Source organism: Mus caroli, unplaced genomic scaffold (genome assembly GCF_978045245.1).
Source record: "Mus caroli unplaced genomic scaffold, Mus_caroli_1 scaffold_5, whole genome shotgun sequence".
NCBI classification, from domain to species: Eukaryota; Metazoa; Chordata; class Mammalia; order Rodentia; family Muridae; genus Mus; species Mus caroli.
In genome coordinates, this window is record NW_028227260.1 from 120,015,147 (window position 1) to 120,034,638 (window position 19,492).

Here is a 19,492-nt window from a genome sequence, read left to right on the forward strand (position 1 = left end):
TTATAGGTAATGTTGTAAATATTTTGTCTCTCATTGAGAGCTAAGCCATCAAACATCACATATTGTCAGTACTTTCAGAAGCTTAGTTTTCCATTTATCTCTGAATGTTGCAAGGAGAAGAATGTTTATTTAAATCTGAAAGTAGCCTTTACATGTTTATGAATAACCACCTAGATACTTAGGGAAAAGATTTATTGCATATCAGTTCATGTATCCAGATAGTTTAGATCCCTCCTTAACCTAAGTATAAGTTATCCTCAGTAGTGCATTTTAGACCAGGTTTATAATAAGAGACATCAAGTCCTTATTGTAGAACAACCCCAAAATCTAATTAAGGAGACTGTTACCCTCAAAAGTGCCATGCTACCATTGCTTCAATGAGTACGTCTTGTCTGGTAAGTTGATGTTATAGTTCATAGAATTGAGCATAAATGTCTTCACCACTAAGAAGCATGACTAGTACCACCTGGCACCATGAAGCAAGCAGGAAACAATTATCTAGGCCAATTTTATTTCTTCTTGTATATGAGCTATAGCAATAGATCCTTACAAAGTAGTTCTAACAACTAGATGAATAACAGAAACCTGTATTGTTTGGAGGTCAGCTTTGTGAAGCCTCTTGGACCACTAGCATATGTAAGTGTGCCCCACTTGTCACTGGGGTTTTCGTTAATGACCTGATTCTAGGATATATAATCTTTAGGGGGATATCAACCTTCATAATCTTTTTGTTTTTAGTTGAATTATCTGATCTCTAAATTCAAGTTTGAATTCTCACCCCTCTCTAAATTCTAATTTGAATCCTTCTAATCCCAATATTTCATCCTTTATAGTCTCATTTAACTAATATAGTACAATATTTCCTGTCATTTAGTTTCTGGAATACCAGAGATACTCCAAGGCAAGTACACAAAACTAAAGTATATGAACTAAGACTACGTAGCATATGAAGGAAAAGATGTGATGCTTGTTCTTTTGAGCCTAGAATGTCTCACTCAGTATAATTTTCCCAGTTCTATCCATTATTTTCCTGAAAAGTTCTTAATGTCATTTTTCCACCTGCATAAAACTCATGTGTACATGTACTTTTGTTTTAGACTTGTATACCACAAAGATAAGCATTATCACAGAAGTCAAGCAACCATTTTCAAGACTCTAGGACACTAGACAGATCAAAAAGGAGGAGGAGGAGAAGGATGGAAGGAAGAAAGGAAGGAAGAAAGAAAAGCTAAGCCATTAGAATAGAGTAGACATTGGTTGCTTTGGAGATAGTTTTGCTCAAGTTAAATGAAGAATATGCAGGACTATTTATAAAACTTAAGGCAGGATTGTTTTATTGCTTAATAGTGGTCCTAAAGGCACAGTGAAAAGAAATGACAGACAAGGAGTCATTAAATATATATTGAGAAACAGATAATTTTACCTAAAGCAATGTACAAATTCAACACACTCTCTAAATTCCAGTAAAATACATCAAAGTTATTGAAACATAATATTCAATTTCATAGGAAAATAGAAAATATCCAAACTATCTCAAACAACCACAAACAATTAAAAAGAAACATAACTTCTGAAGGTAATACCATCACAGATTTTACATTATGCTATAGATCTATAGTAATAAAACCAGCAAGGTGCTTTGTAGATGCTAGACAAGTGCTCTGCCAACTCAACTATATTTCCAGTACCAAGACCTTTTGTTTTCCAACACATTCAAATTTCTTAATCTGCTTATTTGTATTCTATTGCATACTTACATACTTTTAATATTCTCAAATAATTTCTTATAAACTGGAGGAGAAATTTTTAATTCAACGTGGGCTCATTGATTGGTGGAAAAAACTGAGGAGTCACATATAAAATCACATCTCTGCAGCTACCTAAATTTTGACAGTGGCCATCAGCACACAATAGAGAAAATAAAGCATCTTCAACAAACGGTGCTTCTTACATGGAATAGCTCCATGGTGAATCTCTATGGAAATCAGTCATGAATTACACTGGTGTATATATTTAAGTTATATGCTGAGGCATTACAATAGTGCAAAAATTAGAGGATCCAAAAGAAAAGAGACAAGAGAAGCAGAGTTTCAATATTGAACTAGTAAATAGAAAATACAAGTAATATACATTTTTGATGATCTAGAATAAGTGGAGGTGAAGAAATCAGTGAGTCTGATTTAATAAGTTATTCACATTATTTACGGTTTCCAGAAATTCAGACATGGTTAAAAAAGGGGGAATTTTCACATTTTACACGAATATCTGGTAAAATTTTTAAGTAATTATGTTTTAACTGCCAAAATAACAACATAATAACTTAAACCTATTGTTATAAACCTCTGAAATTCCATCTGCAAATTATTCAAGGTAAACTCATTTGAACAATAGGTTAGATTTTATGCGGAATGACTCTTTTCTTACATATTGTTTCTATAAAGCTTCAAATTTTTAACACTCTTACTGTTATTGGTTATAAATATAATTGCATGCCATGAGCATGAAATGTTGGTAGACACTTGTTTTAAACTTAGTCCCAAAAATATTTTTCGAAGACAGTTCATATTTAAGAATGCTTTCAGCACTTTGTCACTTGTTAAGTTGATGAACATACATGCAAAAATTGGATGCTTGGATGTTCACACTACCTGATAGATAGAGAGAAATGGAGCTAATCTTCTCTCCAGTTTCTTTGTGTTCTATTTAAGATTAATATTCTTTTCAACATTTAGATAAGGTGTTTAAAAATGTCCAAGGAAATGTCATTGATTTGTTTCTCTGATGAATAATGGATATAACCAAAGATTTCAAAAGTTTGAGACTCATGATAATTAAGCTATTTTCAACAGCATTGAGTCGTCTTAAACAATGCTGCTACCTTACATTCTACACAAAAATACCTTATTACTAAAGTGACAGGTAACATAAGAAATTCATGATATGGGATCACTGCTGAAGTAAAACTGGGACAAGCTGTTTATAGTAATAATAGAAATTTATCTCCAGTTCCCCATATTTTGCTCCTTTTCTACAAAATCATGGTACAATATCAGATATCAGTGGACAGAAAACTATTGTGAAATGTACAGAATCATGACTACTTTATTCTAAGCAATTGTACTTTTATTGGCATAATTAGCAAAGCTTTTATTTTAATACACAAATATTACATCAATGATTCACTTTTGCTATTAAGAGATTTAATTTAAAAGTCCAAATGGATGGGGCTGGAGTGATGGCTCAGAGTTTAAGAGCACTGACTGTTCTTCTAGAGGTCTTGAGTTCAATTCCTAGCAACCACATGATGTCTCACCGATGCCCTTTTCTGGTATGTCTAAACACAGCTACAGTGTACTCATACACAGAAAATGAATAAATAGATCTTTTAATAATCTAAATGAAAAGTACAGATGACTATTCAATTATTTGAGTACACAATAAATAATGGACTTATATTCTGAGATATGCATCATTAGATTTCATCATTGAAGAAATAATGTTACTAGAACCAGAACAGCTAATATAAACATATGGGTCTCTGGTCATATATGCACAGTCTATCACTGCCTAAAATATGTTTTGCTGGTACATCACTACAATTAATAAACATGAAATAAATAATGTCTAATTAATGGTAACCAAAATTTATTTTCATTTAATGGTAATACGCTAGAAACATTTACAACTATAGTAATTCAGAAGAGTATGATAGTGATTCTTGGAACATAGCTAACATTTCAGAATTTGTGAAATATACATCTGTAAAATTACATGCAGTATATTAATTTATTGATTTGTACAATTGCTTTACTCCAGCATTTTTGTGTTAAGAAAGCACATTGATGCCTGCACTCAAATTATCATGTTCACCCCTAGCTCCATTGTCTGGCCACAGGCTTGCCAGCCTCAGTTAGGTCTGCCAAACAGGGAACATCCAGGTCTAACAAAAAAGGAACAACCAGCTTAGATCCGTTTCCCCACCATTCCTCTGCAGATCCCCTTGGGTATGCCCAGCTGCTCTGAGCAAGGTGGCGGTTCTCCCCTGAGCTTCATTGTCTGGAGACTGCTGTGCTGTTCTCCATTAGGCCTTCCAAACTAGGAACATCCAGGTCCACTAAATAAGAAACAACCAAGACTGCTACACCACAAACATCCAGTCCAAGGCTGCCCACCAGAGGCTTGCTGCACAGGGATTCAGATTTGAAACTTCCTTTGTCTATGAAATTAATCTGAATCTCTTCACCTTATCCTCAGGCAGACTCTTTGGATAAGGGCAAAAAGAAGGCTCAATCCTCACCAAAATATCACAGATACAATATCTAGAAAATATGTTAACATTCTTCTCCACCAAGATATATTGGGCCAAGTCTGCATTGTTCAAATCACCCTTAGCACGAATATCTTCCATGTTCACTTGGATGGTCCATTAAAGCATCCCACTGCCTTCAAATCTATAGTTCTGAAAACCATATTTCTTTAAACAAAAGCATTGTCAGGCCTATCACAGCAATACCCCAGTCCCTGGTACCAACTTCTCTCTTAGTTAGGGTCTCTATTGCTATGAAGAGACACCATGGCCAAAACAACTCTTCTAGAGGGCAATATTTAATTGGGGCTGGCTTACATGTCGGAGTTTCAGTCTATTATCATCAAGGCTGGAAGCATGGTGATATCCAGGCAGGCATAACACTACTGGAGAAGCTGATCCACAACCCAGATTAGGTCTGCCTTCACATTACCTGCTATACTAGGAACATCTAGGAACTATTAGATGGCTAAAGTCCATCATAACAACATAAACAAGAGATGGGGGTACCAAGGAATTTTCAGAACAAAGATAGCCAACTAGAGCAAGCCCTGGAAATCCTAACAAAATTGAAGCAAAAGAAAATGACTGTAAATCCAACCTTATAAGATGATGGATGCCTATAAAAAGGAAATTAATGAATTCCTTAAAGAAATGTAAAATACAATAAACAGATAAAGGAAATGAGTAAAACTGTTTTAGATCTGAAAATAGAAATGGAATAAAGAAAATCTGAGGGAATTCTGAATATTGAAAACCCAGAGAAGAGAACAGGAACAAAGGAACAAGCATCACCAACTGAACACAAGAAATTCAAGGGAGAAACTCCTAAGTAGAAATTATAATAGAAGAAATTTATGTAACATGCAAAGAAAATGTTAAAACTAAAAACTTTCTAAAGCAAAACATAACCTAAGAATAATAGAAATAGACGAAGTAAAGAGTCTGAGCTCCAAGAACCAGACAATATTTTCAATAGAATTATAAATGTCCTCAACCTAAAGAAAGTGATGCTTACAAACATACAAAGAACTCAAAGAAAACAAATTAGTTTGGACTTGATAAGAATATCCCATTGCCACATAATATTCAAAACACAAAATCTACAGAACCAAGAAAGAATATTAAAAGCTGCAAGGGGAAAAGGCCAAGTAACATACAAAAGCAGATCTATCAAAACTGTACCCGACTTCTCAACAGAGACTCTAAAAGAAGAGACTCTAAAGGGCCTGGGCAGATACCTAAAATCAACAGATGCCAACCTAGATACCATACCAAACAAAACACTCAATTAGCATAGATTAAGAAAACCAGATAGTCCAAGACAAAATCAAATTTAAACACTATCTGTTCAAAAATCCAGCCCTGTAGAAAACACTTGAAGGAAAATTCCAAAACAAAGAGGTTAACTATACTCAAGAAAACACAGAAATAAATGACAGCACACAAGTGAAAACAAAATAAGGGAGCACACACAAATACACACATACACACACACACACACACACTAATACCACTAACATCAAAGTAACAGGACTGAACAGTCATTGGTCATTAATAATTCTCAACATGAGTGGACTCAATTCTCCAGTAAAAAAAGACACAGGCTAATATAATGGATATGAATCAGAATTTATCATTCTGCTGCATACAAGGAACACATGTAAGCAACAAAGATAAACATAACCTCAGAATAAAGGCAACAACAACAAAAACAGTTTTCAAAGCAAATGGACCTGTGAAGCAAGCTGGAGTAGCCATTTTAATATCTACTAAAATAGACTCCCAACAAAAATTAATCACAAAGAGATGACATGTCAAATCTGTACATATATGCCACAAATACGAGGGCAACTACATCTGTTAATGAAACATTACTAAAGCTTAAATTCCACATCAAACCCACACATTAATAGTAGGAGGATTCAACACCCAACTATCACCAATGGACAAGTCATAAATACAGAAAATAAACAGAGAAATAATGATAATAACAGAGGTTATTGTCTTATGGTTTTCATTGCCGAAAGAAGACACAATGACCAAGGCAAGCAATCTTCAGATCTCTAATGCCTTTTTCGTTTTATTGACTGCAAATAAGTTCTTTTTCCTGGTCTGTTTCCACTCCCTGTTAGCAGCTTTCCTTGCCAGGTATCACACAGCTGTGGCATCTCTAACATCTTGGGTTATCCAAGACAACTTCAACTTTACACATTATTGTTACATCTTTTGGGCTCCTTCAAAGTGCTTGTGTCACTTTTCCAGCTCTGCTTTCTGTAGTACTCAGGCTCTGGCTGACTCCACTCTACTGATGTTGCTATTCTTGGTGATCACGGTACTGGCATCTCTAAATTGCTGGGTTTGTCAATTGGAACTATGCTTCACCATGGCCTCTCATAAGCTCTCTTTACTATGCCAAGCCTCAACTGTTTTGTGTGACCCCTTCAGTCCTAAGCTGTCAAATGCAACTGAGGCTGCATCTTCACCAGTGGTTTTCCCTGGCCTTTCACTGAGTGCCAAGCCTCAGCTTCTCTTCAAGACTACTTCATGCCTTCAAAACCAGTACCACCTGGGTGAGTCTTACATATTACCAAGTGTACAGCACAAGGTCCAACCTTTGTTATTTCTGGAACACAGCTTCTTTGTGCTTCCAGAAAACACTGCCCAGAAGATGTCATCTCAGTGATGCTGGTCTCTACTTAATCACCACTAATTTCTTAGCTCCAGCAAACCAGTATCAATTTTCTCAGTAGTTTCCTTCTCCTCTTGACTCTAAAACCAGAGCTATATGGTTGAAGCTGCTGTGTTCTGCTGCTTATTTGATCTGGAACATGCCCTTCTTGTTCTGCTACATTATCATTGGCTTGGATATCTTGGAATTTGTCTGTAAACTGAACTTGGGCTCAGAGATCTGCATAACTCTATCTCCTTAGCTTTGGGAATAAAGAATTGTAGTACCACACCTACCTGGACCTAAATTTTTCACTACATGGAACTTGTACTAGACTGGCCTTGAATTTAGAGATCTTCTTGCTTCTGTCGCCTAGGATTGGAGGTGTGTACCACCATGCCTGGGCCTAAGTATTTTATGACCTGATTCCTCAAGATCCAGATCCAAAAAATTGCCTTATATTTCTAGATTATTGTCCATTCCAGTTTAAAAATCCAGATGAAAACAAACAAACAAACAAACAAACAAAAATCAAATAAACAATAAGATTATCTGGGTGGGATCTTGCCCCAAAGTCACCACACCCTTAATCTGTTTATATCCTTGAACAGAGGACTCAGCTCTATTGTACATTCTGGTGACCTCTTATTATTTGTACCTTTCCTTTCTAAGCTTGCTATGCTTGATTAAAACATTCCTCCTAAGACTAAACCACAGGATAAAGTCTATGCTAGACTTTTTTGAAACTCCCATTGTCAATGCAATTAATCTGAATCTCTTCATATTACCTTCAGGCAGACTGTTTGGATATGGGAAAAGAGCAGCCACAGACTTCAACAAATATCACAAGAACAATTTCTAGGAAACATACTAACATGCTTCTCCACTGAGACATCTTAGGCTAGGTCTGTACTGTTTAAATCACCCTTAGCACCAATATCTTCCATGTTTCCTCTAGGATGTTTCATTAAACTCTACTTAAAGCACTCCATTGCTTTCAAATCCACAGTCCCCAAACCCACATTTCTCCAAACAAAAACATTGTCAGGGCTATCACAAAACTACTCCAATCCCTGGTAACAATTTCTCTCTTAGTTAGGGTTTCCACTGAAGTGAAGAGACACCATGACCAAAGCAATTCTTATAAAGGACAACTTTTAATTGGGGATAGCTTGCATGTCAGAGTTTCAGTCCATTATGGTCAAGGATGGACTCATGGCAGCATCCAGGCAGGTATGGCATGACAAAAACTGAGAGTTCTATATCTTGTTCTGAAAGCAAATAAGAGTGTCTTGCAAACAGCTTAAGAGGATGGTCTCAAAGTCTACCTCCACAGTGACATACATCCTTCAACAAGGTCATGCTTCAACAGTTTCTCTCCCCATGGGTCAAGCATACTCAAACCAAGACAGTTATGAATCAAATGGACCTAACAGATATCTGTAGAATCTTTCACTCAAATACAAGGGATTATACCTTCTTCACAGCACCTCATGGGGCCTTCTTTAAAATTTGACTATATACTCATTCACAAAGCAAGTCTCAACAGATAAAAGAAAATTGAAATAACTCCTCATATCTTACTAGACCACCACAAATTAAAGCTGAACTTCAACAACATCAGAAACAATACCAAAAAAAGTAGTGCAAGGGAAATGTTCATAGCTCTAACTGCTTTTATGTAAAAAATTAGAGAATTGCATCAGACTCTTGAATCATAGAAGTAAGTTTCCTTTCACCTACTCATCTTTCATGTTGGCTGAGTCCTCTGGGGTACCCTGAGCAGCCTGTCATCACAGGGCGACCTCCATTATTCCTATGCCTCTCTGCCACCTCCATCTGACTCCTGAACCATATAGGTAAGCTTCCATTCCCCCACCTATCTTTCCTGCTGGCTGAGCTCTCTGGGCCAAGCTAAGCAGCACTGAGCAGCCTGCCATTCCATGGGAACCTTGATTCTCCAGCTGCTTATCCCCACACCTCCATCAGACTGGAGACTCCTGAACCATACAGGTTGGCTTCCTTTCCCACCTATCCATCTCTGCCTGAGCCCCATAATCTTTCTAGATCTGTACCTCCACACAACTATGTGGAAGATCAAAATTCCGGTCTCTGACTCCAAAGCCAGCCTTTCCCTAATGAGGTCTGCCCTAACCTGGGACACATAGACACAGGAGGCCTGCTGTAACCAGAGACAGTACTGCCTTCCACCCAGGATGCCTAGTTAACCCAGGACACACAGCTCTAACTGCCTCCAAAAAGGCCTACTCTAGTCTGAGACACCCAGGCCAGTTAACAGCAAAGATAACCAGGTGACAAAAGGCAAGCACAAGTTTTCCAGTTGGCAGAAATACCTTGGACACGGACACTGCAGACACCCCCAAGGTCCCCACAGGACTCTCCACGGAATCTGAGGACCTCTGGTGAGTAGAACACAACTGCTTCTCCAATCCAATCGTGAGGGACTTGAGACAGCATTAATTAGGGAAGCAGAAAACTCGGCTTGACCACGGGCACAAGTCCCTTCCAGTGCACACCAGCACCAGGACCAGGGCACCTTGGGCCAGGAGTCTGTGGGCACCCCTAAGATCCCCAGAGGAATCTCCACAGGATCTAAGGACCTCTGTTGAGTGGAACACAACTTCTGCCAGGAGGCAGGTTCCAACACCCGATATCTGGGCACCTTCCCTTAAAGAGGAGAGCTTGTCTGCAGAGAGTACTCTGACCACTGAAACTCAGGAGAGAGCTAGTCTCCCATGTCTGCTGATAGAGGCTAAAATAATCACCTGAGGAACAAGCTCTAACCAGAGACAACTATAACAACTAAATGCAGAGAATACCAAATGGTGAAAAGAAAACTTAAGAATCTTATTAACATAAGCCAAGATCACTCACCATCATCAGAACCCAGCACTCCCACCCCACCCAATCCTGGGCACCACAACACACCTGAAAAGATAGACCCGGATTTAAAAGCATATCTCATGATGATGGTAGAGGACATCAAGGAGGGTTTTAATAACTCAAATAAAGAAATACAGGAGAACACTACTAAACAGGTAGAAGTCCTTAAAGGGGAAGCACAAAAATCCCTTAAGGAATTGCAGGAAAACACGACCAAACAGGTGATAGAATTGAATAAAATCATCCAAGATCTAAAAAGGGAAGTAAACACAATAAAGAAAACCCAAAGTGAGGCAACGCTGGAGATAGAAACCCTAGAAAAGAAATCTGGAACCATAGATGCAAGCATCAGCAACAGAATACAAGAGATGGAAGAGAGAATCTCAGGTGCAGAAGATTCCATAGAGAACATCAGCACAACAATCAAAGAAAATACAAAATGCAAAAAGATCCTAACTCAAAACATCCAGGAAATCCAGGACAAAATGAGAAGACCAAACCTTCGGATAATAGGAGAAGATGAAAATGAAGATTTTAAACTTAAAGGGCCAGCAAATATCTTCAAAAAAATTATAAAAGAAAACTTCCCAGACCTAAATTAAGACATGCCTATGAACATACAAGAAGGCTACAGAACTCCAAATAGACTGGACCAGAAAAGAAATTCCTCCAGACACATAATAATCAAAACAACAAATGCACTAAATAAAGAAAGAATATTAAAAGCAGGAAGGGAAAAGGGTAAAGTAACATATATAGGCAGGCCTATCAGAATTATACCAGACTTTTCACCAGAGACTATGAAAGCCAGAAGATCCTGGACAGATGTTATACAGACACAAAGAGAACACAAATGCCAGACCAGGCTACTATACCCAACAAAACTCTCAATAACCATAGATGGAGAAACCAAAGTATTTCACGACAAAAACAGATTCACACATTATCTTTCCAGGAATCCAGCCCTTCAAAGGATAATAACAGAAAAACAAAACAAAACAAAAAAACCAAAACAAAAACAAAAACAAAAACAAAAAATACTAGGACAGAAATCACTCTCTAGAAAAAACAAGAAAGTAATCCCTTAATAAACCAAAAGGAAGACAGCCACAAGAACAGAATGCCAACTCTAACAACAAAAATAAAAGGAAGCAACAATTACTTTTCCTTAATATCTCTTAATATCAATGGACTCAATTCTCCAATAAAAAGACATAGACTAACAGACTGGCTACACAAACAGGACCCAACATTTTGCTGCTTACAGGAAACACATCTCGTGGAAAAAGACAGATACTACCTCAGAGTGAAAGGCTGAAAAACAATTTTCCAAGCAAATGGTCTGAAGAATAAAACTGGAGTAGCCATTCTAATATCGAAAAAAATCGACTTCCAACCCAAAATCATCAAAAAAGACAAGGAGGGACACTTCATACTCATCAAAGTTAAAATCCTCCAAGAGGAACTTTCAATTCTGAATATCTATGCTCCAAATGCAAGGGCAGCCAAATTCACTAAAGAAACTTTAGTAAAGCTCAAAGCACACATTGCACCTCCCACAATAATAGTGGGAGACTTCAACATACCACTTTCATCAATGGACAGACCATGGAAACAGAAACTAAACAGGGACACAGTGAAACTAACAGAAGTTATGAAACAAATGGACTTAACAGATATCTACAGAACATTTTATCCTAAAACAAAAGGATATACCTTCTTCTCAGCACTTCATGGTACCTGCTCCAAATTTGACCATATACTTGGTCACAAAATAGGCCTTAACAGATACAAAAATATTGAAATTGTCCCATGCATCCTATCAGATCACCATGGACTAAGGCTGATCATCAATAACAACATAAATAATAGAAAGTCAACATGCACGTGGAAGGTGAACAACACTCTTCTCAATAATACCTTGGTTAAGGAAGAAATAAAGAAAGAAATTAAAGGCTTTTTAAGAGTTTAATGAAAATGAAGCAACAACATACCCAAACTTATGGGACATAATGAAAACATTTCTAACAGGAAAACTCATAGCTCTGAGTGCCTCCAAAAAGAAACTAGAGAGAACACACACTGGCAGCTTGCCAATACACCTAAAAGCTCTAGAACAAAAGGAAGCAAATTCAAGAGGAGTAGACAGCAGGAAATAATCAAACTCGGGCAAAAACAACCAAGTGGAAACAAGAAGAACTATTCAAAGAATCAACCAAATGAGGAGCTGGTTCTTTGAGAAAATAAACAAGATAGATAAACCCTTAGCCAGACTCACTAGAGGGGACAGGGACAGCACCCTAATTAACACAATCAGAAATGAAAATGGAGACATGACAACAGATCCTGAAGAAATCCAAAACACCATCAGATCTCTCAACAAAAGTGGAAAACCTGGACGAAATAGACAAATTTCTAGAGAGATACCAGGTACCAAATTTAAATCAGGATCAAGTTAATGATCGAGACAGTCCCATATCCCCAAAAGAAATAGAAGCAGTCATTAATATTCTCCCAACCAAAAAAAGCCCAGGACCAGATGGTTTTAGTGCAGCGTTCTATCAGACCTTCAAAGAAGATCTAATTCCAGTTCTTCACAAACTATTGCACACAATAAAAGTAGAAGGTACTCTACAAAACTCATTCTATGAAACCACAATTACTCTGACATCTAAACCACAGAAAGATCCAACAAAGATAGAGAACTTCAGACCAATTTCTCTTATGAATATCAATGCAAAAATACTCAATAAAATTCTCGCCAACTAAATCCAAGAACACATTGAAAAAGTCATCCATCTTGACCAAGTAGGATTTATTCCAGGGATGCAGAGATGTTTTAATATATGGAAATCCATCAACGTTATCCATTATATAAATAACCTCAAAGACAAAAACCACATGATCATCTCCTTAGATGCAGAGAAAGCATTTGAAAAAATCCAACATCCATTCATGATAAAAGTCATGGAATGATGAGGAATTCAAGGCCCATACTTAAACGTGATAAAAGCAACCTACAGCAAACCAGTAGCCAATATCAAAGTAAATGGTTAGAAGCTGGAAGCAGTCCCACTAAAATCAGGGACTAGACAAGGCTGAGTTGGAATTTTGATGTGGATTGCATTGAATCTGTAGATTCCACTTTCTCCCTACCTATTCAACATTGTACTTGAAGTCCTAGCCAGAGCAATTCAAAAACAAAAGGAGATCAAGGGGATACAAATTGGAAAGGAAGAAATCAAAATATCACTTTTTGCAGATGATATGATAGTATATATAAGTGACCCTAAAAATTCCACCAGAGAACTCCTAAACCTGATAAACAGCTTCAGTGAAGTAGCTAGATATAAAATTAACTCAAACAAATCAATGGCCTTTCTCTACCCAAAGAATAAACAGGCTGAGAAAGAAATAAGTGAAATAACACCCTTCTCAAGAGTTACAAATAATATAAAATACCTTTGCGTGATTCTAACTAAGGAAGTGAAAAATCTGGATGATAAGAACTTCAAGTCTCTGAAGAAAGAAATTAAAGAAGATCTCAGAAGATGGAAAGATATCCCATGCTCATGGATTGGCAGGGTCACCATTGTAAAAATGGCTATCTTGCCAAAAGCAATCTACAGATTCAATGCAATCCACATCAAAATTCCAACTCAATTCTTCAACGAATTAGAAAGAGTAATCTGCAAGTTCATCTGGAATAACAAAAAAGCAAGGATAGCAAAAACTCTTCTCAAGGATAAAAGAACCTCTGGTGGAATCACCATGCCTGACCTAAAGCTTTACTACAGAGCAATTGTGATTAAAAACTGCATGGTACTGGTATAGCAACAAACATGTAGACCAATGGAATAGAATTGAAGACCCAGAAATGAACCCACAAACCTATGGTCACCTGATCTTCAACAAGGGAGAAAAAACCATCCAGTGGAAAAGACAGCATTTTCAATGAATAGTGCTTGCACAACTGGTGGTTTTCATGTAGAAGAATGCAAATTGATCCATTCCTATCTTCTTGTACTAAGGTCAAATCTAAGTGGATCAAGGAACTCCACATAAAAGAAGAGACACTGAAACTTATAGAGGAGAAAGTGGGGAAAAGCCTCTAAGATATGGGCACAGGGGAAAATTTTCTGAATAGAACAGTAATGACTTGTGCTTTAAGATCCAATATTGACAAATGGGACATCATAAAACTGCAAAGCTTCTGTAAGGCAAAAGACACCGTTAATAAGACAAAAAGGCCACCGAACAAATGGGAAAGAATCTTTCCCTATCCTAAATCAGATAGGGGACTAATATCCAATATATATAAAGAACTCAAGAAGGTGGACTCCAGAAAATCAAATAACCCCATTAAAAATGGGGCTCAGAGCTAAACAAAGAATTCTCACCTGAGGCTACTGAATGGCTGAATAGCACCTGAAAAAAATGTTCAGGATCCTTAATCATCAGGGAAATGTAAATCAAAACAACCCTGAGATTCCATCTCACACCAGTCAGAATGGCTAACAGCAAAAATTCAGGTGACAGCAGATGCTGGTGAGGATGTGGAGAAAGAGGAACATGCCTTCATTGTTGGTGGGATTGAAAGTTTGTACAATAACTCTAGAAATCAGTCTGGCGTTTCCTCAGAAAATTGGACATAGTACTACCGGAGGATCCCACAATACCTCTCCTGGGCTTGTATCTAGAAAATGTTCCAGCTGTTAAGGAAGACACATGCTCCACTATGTTCATAGCAGTCTTATTTATAATAGAAAGAAGTTTGAAATAAACCATATGCCTCTCAACAAAGGAATGGATACAAAAAAAATGTGGTACATTTACACAATTAAAAAGAATGAATTCATGAAATTGCTATGCAAATGTTTGGACCTGGAGGGTATCATCCTGAGTGAGGTAACCCAATTACAAAAGAACTCAAATGATATGTTCTCACTGATAAGTGGATTACCGCAGAAACTTAGAATACCAAAGATATAAGATACAATTTGTGAAACACATGAAACTCAAGAACAATGAAGACCAAAGTGTGGACACTTTGCCCCTTCCTAGAATTGGGAACAAAACACCCATGGAAGGTGTTACAGAGACAAAGTTTGGAGCTGAGACAAAAGGATGGACCATCTAGAGACTGCCATATCCAGGGATCCATCCCATAATTACCCTCCAAACGCTGACACCATTGCATACACTAGCAAGATTTTGCTGAAAGGACCCAGATATAGTGGTCTCTTGTGAGTCTATGCTGAAGCCTAGCAAACACAGAAGTGGATGCTCAAAGTCATCTATAAGATGGAACACAGGGCCCCCAATGGAGAAGCTAGAGATAGTACCCTAGGAGCTAAAGGGATCTGCAACCCTATAGGTGGAACAACAATATGAACTAACCAGTACCCCCAGAGCTCGTGTCTCTAGCTGCATATGTATCAGAAGATGGCCCAGTCCGCCATCAGTGGAAAGAGAAGCCCATTGGTCATGCAAACTTTATATGCCTCAGTACAGGGGAATGCCAGGGCCAAAAAGTGGGAGTGGGAGGGTAGGGTAGTGGGGGGGAGGTTATGGGGAACTTTTGGGATAGCATTGGGAATGTAAATGAGGAAAATACCTAATAAAAATATTTTTAAAAAAGGCAAGCACAAGAACATAAGCAAGAGAAGCCAATGTAATTCAGCACCATCTGAACCTAATTCTCTTACATAGCAAGCCCTGGCTACCCTAATCCACCTGAAGAGCAAGATTCTGACATAAAATCCTATCACATGAACAAGAAAATAGAGCGTTTTCATACTAGCAATTTAAAAGTACAAGAGAAAGCTCTAGAAGAAGAAGAGGGGGAGGAAGAGGTGAAAGTGAAGGAGGAGGAAGAGGAGGTTGGACGGGGAGGGGAGGAGAGGGTAGGGGAGTGGGTGGAGGAGGAGAAGAAAGACACACTCAAGAAGAGTAGATTGCAGAAGATAATCAAACTCAGGGCTGAAATCAAACAATTAGAAACAAACAATACAAAGAATCAATACAACCAAGAGCTGTTTTGGAAGGAACAAATATAAACCTTATTTGTCCCCATTTAAGAACCCCATTTGTTTCCATTTTGAGCACCAGGCCTTATTTCAAAAAAGGCCATGAGGCACCAGCTTCACAAAGAGACTGTACATCCCAGAAGCTAGGTCATGAAACACCTAAGATCAGATCATAAAATCCAGAACAAGATCATAAAAGAACAGCTGGGAAATAATCACAAAAAATGGGTAAATATCTTATCTCAGAATGGGCCATCTGCACTGAACAGCCCTATTTCATTACATGATTGAATGTTCATGACATAGGTCTATAGACTGCTGATCACCTGTAACCCCCAAGCACAACCAATAAAATTTTATATTGCGTAGTTCTTCTAAAGAGTTCATCCAGTTCCCTATAAGAAGGCCTTCATGCCCTTATCTGGGGTTGCTATTTCAAAAAATGGTTGACCCCCGCATTCTGGTTGTGTCTACAGAATAAACACTTTTTTTTAATGTTTATTATTTATTTATTTATTCTTTTATCTTTTTTTTTACAGTCCATGACTGTATATATGTGTTTATCTTTTGTTAATTTATTTATTTATCCTTTTTTAATTAGGTATTTTCCTCATTTACATTTCCAATGCTATCCCAAAAGTTCCCCATACCCTCCCCCCCACCCCTCTATCCACCCACTCCCTCTTTTTGGCCCTGGCATTCCCCAGTACTGGGGCATATAAAGTTTGCAATTCCAATGGGCCTCTCTTTCCAGTGATGGCTGATTAGGCCATCTTTTGATACATATGCAGCTAGAGTCAAGAGCTCCAGGGTACTGGTTAGTTCATAATGTTGTTCCACCTATAGGGTTGCAGATCCCTTTAGCTCCTTGGGTATTTTCTCTAGCTCCTCCATTGGGGGCCCTGTGATCCATCCAATAGCTGACTGTGAGCATCCACTTATGTGTTTGCTTGGCCCCAGTGTAGTCTCACAAGAGACAGCTATATCAGGGTCCTATCAGCACAATCTTGCTAGTGTATGCAATGGTATCAGCGTTTGGAGGCTGATTATGGGATGGATCCCTGGATATGGCAGTCACTTTTTGATTTTGAATATTATCTGAGTCTGGGGTCTTCCTTCAGCGATTTTCAGATCCTATAGTTCTGTGAAAAAAATCAACAGGGAAAATAAACCCTTAGCCAAAATAATTAAAAGGCAATGATACAATATCCAAATAAACAAAGATGGAAATGGAAAGGAAGACATAATAACAGACACTAAGGAAATTCAAAACAAATCATTAGGCCTTAATTTAAAAGAAAGACTGTAGTCAACAAAATTAAATAATCTAAAGGAAGTAGATGATTTTTCTAGATAGATACCACTATGAAAATTAAATCAAGATCAGACAAACTATTTAAACTATCTAAGGAAATGAAAGCAGTCATTAAGAGTCTCCCAAGCAAAAAACAAAAACAAACAACAACAAAACAAACAAACAAACAAAAACAACTCAGGTCCAGAAGGTTTTAGCACAGAATTCTACCAGGCTTTCAAATAAGAGCTAATATCCATCCTCTTCAAACTATTCTACAATATAGAGACAGAAGGAACTTTACCAAACTCATTCTATATGGCCACATTCACCCTGGTATCTAAACCACATAGACTCAATAAAGAAAGAGAACTTCTGACCAGTTTCCCTTATGAACACATTGTCTTAGTCAGGGTTTCTATTCCTACACAAACATTATGACCAAGAAGCAAGTTGGGGAGGAAAAGGGTTTATTCACCTTACACTTCCATATTGCTGTTCATCACCAAAGGAAGTCAGGACTGGAACTCAAGCAGGTCAGAAAACAGGAGATGATGCAGGAGCCATGGAGGGATGTTCTTTACTGGCTTGCCTCCCCTGGCTTGCTCAGCCTGCTCTCTTATAGAATCCAAGACTACCAGCCCAGAGATGGCATCACCCACAAGGGGTCCTGCCCCCTTGATCACTAATTGAGGAAATGCCCCACAGTTGGATCTCATAGAAGCACTTCCACAACTGAAGCTCCTTTCTTTGTGATAACTCCAGCCTGTGTAAAGTTGACAAACAAAACTGGACAGTACACACATCAGAAACATTATCCACCAGGATCAAATAGGCTTAGTCCCAGGGATGCAGGGATGTTTGATATATGAAAATTCATCAACATGATCCATCATATCAGCAAATGGAAAAAAAAAAAAGGTCACATGATCATCTCACTAAGTGCTGAAAAATTCTTTGACAAAATCCAGCACTCCTTCATTTGAAAAGTCTTAGAAAGATCTGGGATACAAGGGGCATACATAAACATTATAGAAGCAACATACACCAAGCTAATAGGCAACATTAAATGGAGAGAAACTTAAAGCAATTATACTAAAATCAGGGATAAGACAAGGCTGTCTATTCTTTCAGTATCTATTCAACAGGGTACTAAGCTAATGCACTAACACAACTAAAGCAGTTCAAGGGGATACACATTGTAAGAGAACTCAAAATATCTCTTTTCACATATAATATGAGAATATACATAAGTGACCACAAAATTTCTACCAGAGAACTTCTACAATAGATAATACATTCAGTAAAGTGGCTGAATAATAATAATAATAAAAATCAACTTAAAACCGGTAGCCCTACTTTATACAAACAATATATGGGCTAAAAAAGAAATTAGGAAAACAACACTCTTTATAATAGCCACAAATAATATAACACATCTTGGTGACTCTAACAAAGCAAGTTAAAGAACTGTACAACAAGAACTTCAAGTCTTTTAAGAAATAAATTGAGAAAGATCTCAGAAGATGGAAATCTCTCCCCTGCTCATTGATCAGTAGGATTAACATAGTAAAAATTTCCATTTTACCAAAAGTAATCTACAGATTCAATTCAATCCCCATCAAAATTCCAACACAATTCCTTACAGAACTTGAAAGACCAATGATCACATGCAAAAACAACAATCCTAGTAGAGCTAAGATAATCCTGTACAAATAAAATGTGTGCAGATATCATCATCCCTGATTGTAATCTATACCCCATAGCAATAGTAATAAAAACTACATGCTATTGCCATAAATATAGACAGGATGTTCAATGGAATTGAATTGAATACCCAGAAATAAATCCATACACCCGATATTTGACAAAGAAACCAAAACCCTACAATGGAAAAATAAAAACATCCTCAACAAATTATGTTGGTATAACTGGATGTATGCGTGTAGAAGAGTGCAAATTGATCTGTATTTATCACTTTGCATAAATTTCTAAGTCCAAATGGAGCAAAAATCCAACATAAAACCACACTAGTAGAAGAAAAAGTGGGGAATGGCCTTTAACTCATGGCACAAGAGATAAATTCCTGAACAGAATACCCATAGCTCAGTCACTAAGATCAACAATTATTAAATGAGACCTCATGAAACTCTACCCAAGCAAATGAAAGTACTTTACAATAACTTCAAGTCCCTTATGAAATAAATTGAGGAAGATCTCAGAAGATGGAATGCTCTCCCCTGCTCATCGATCAGTAGGGTTTAACATAGTAAAAATCACCATTTTAC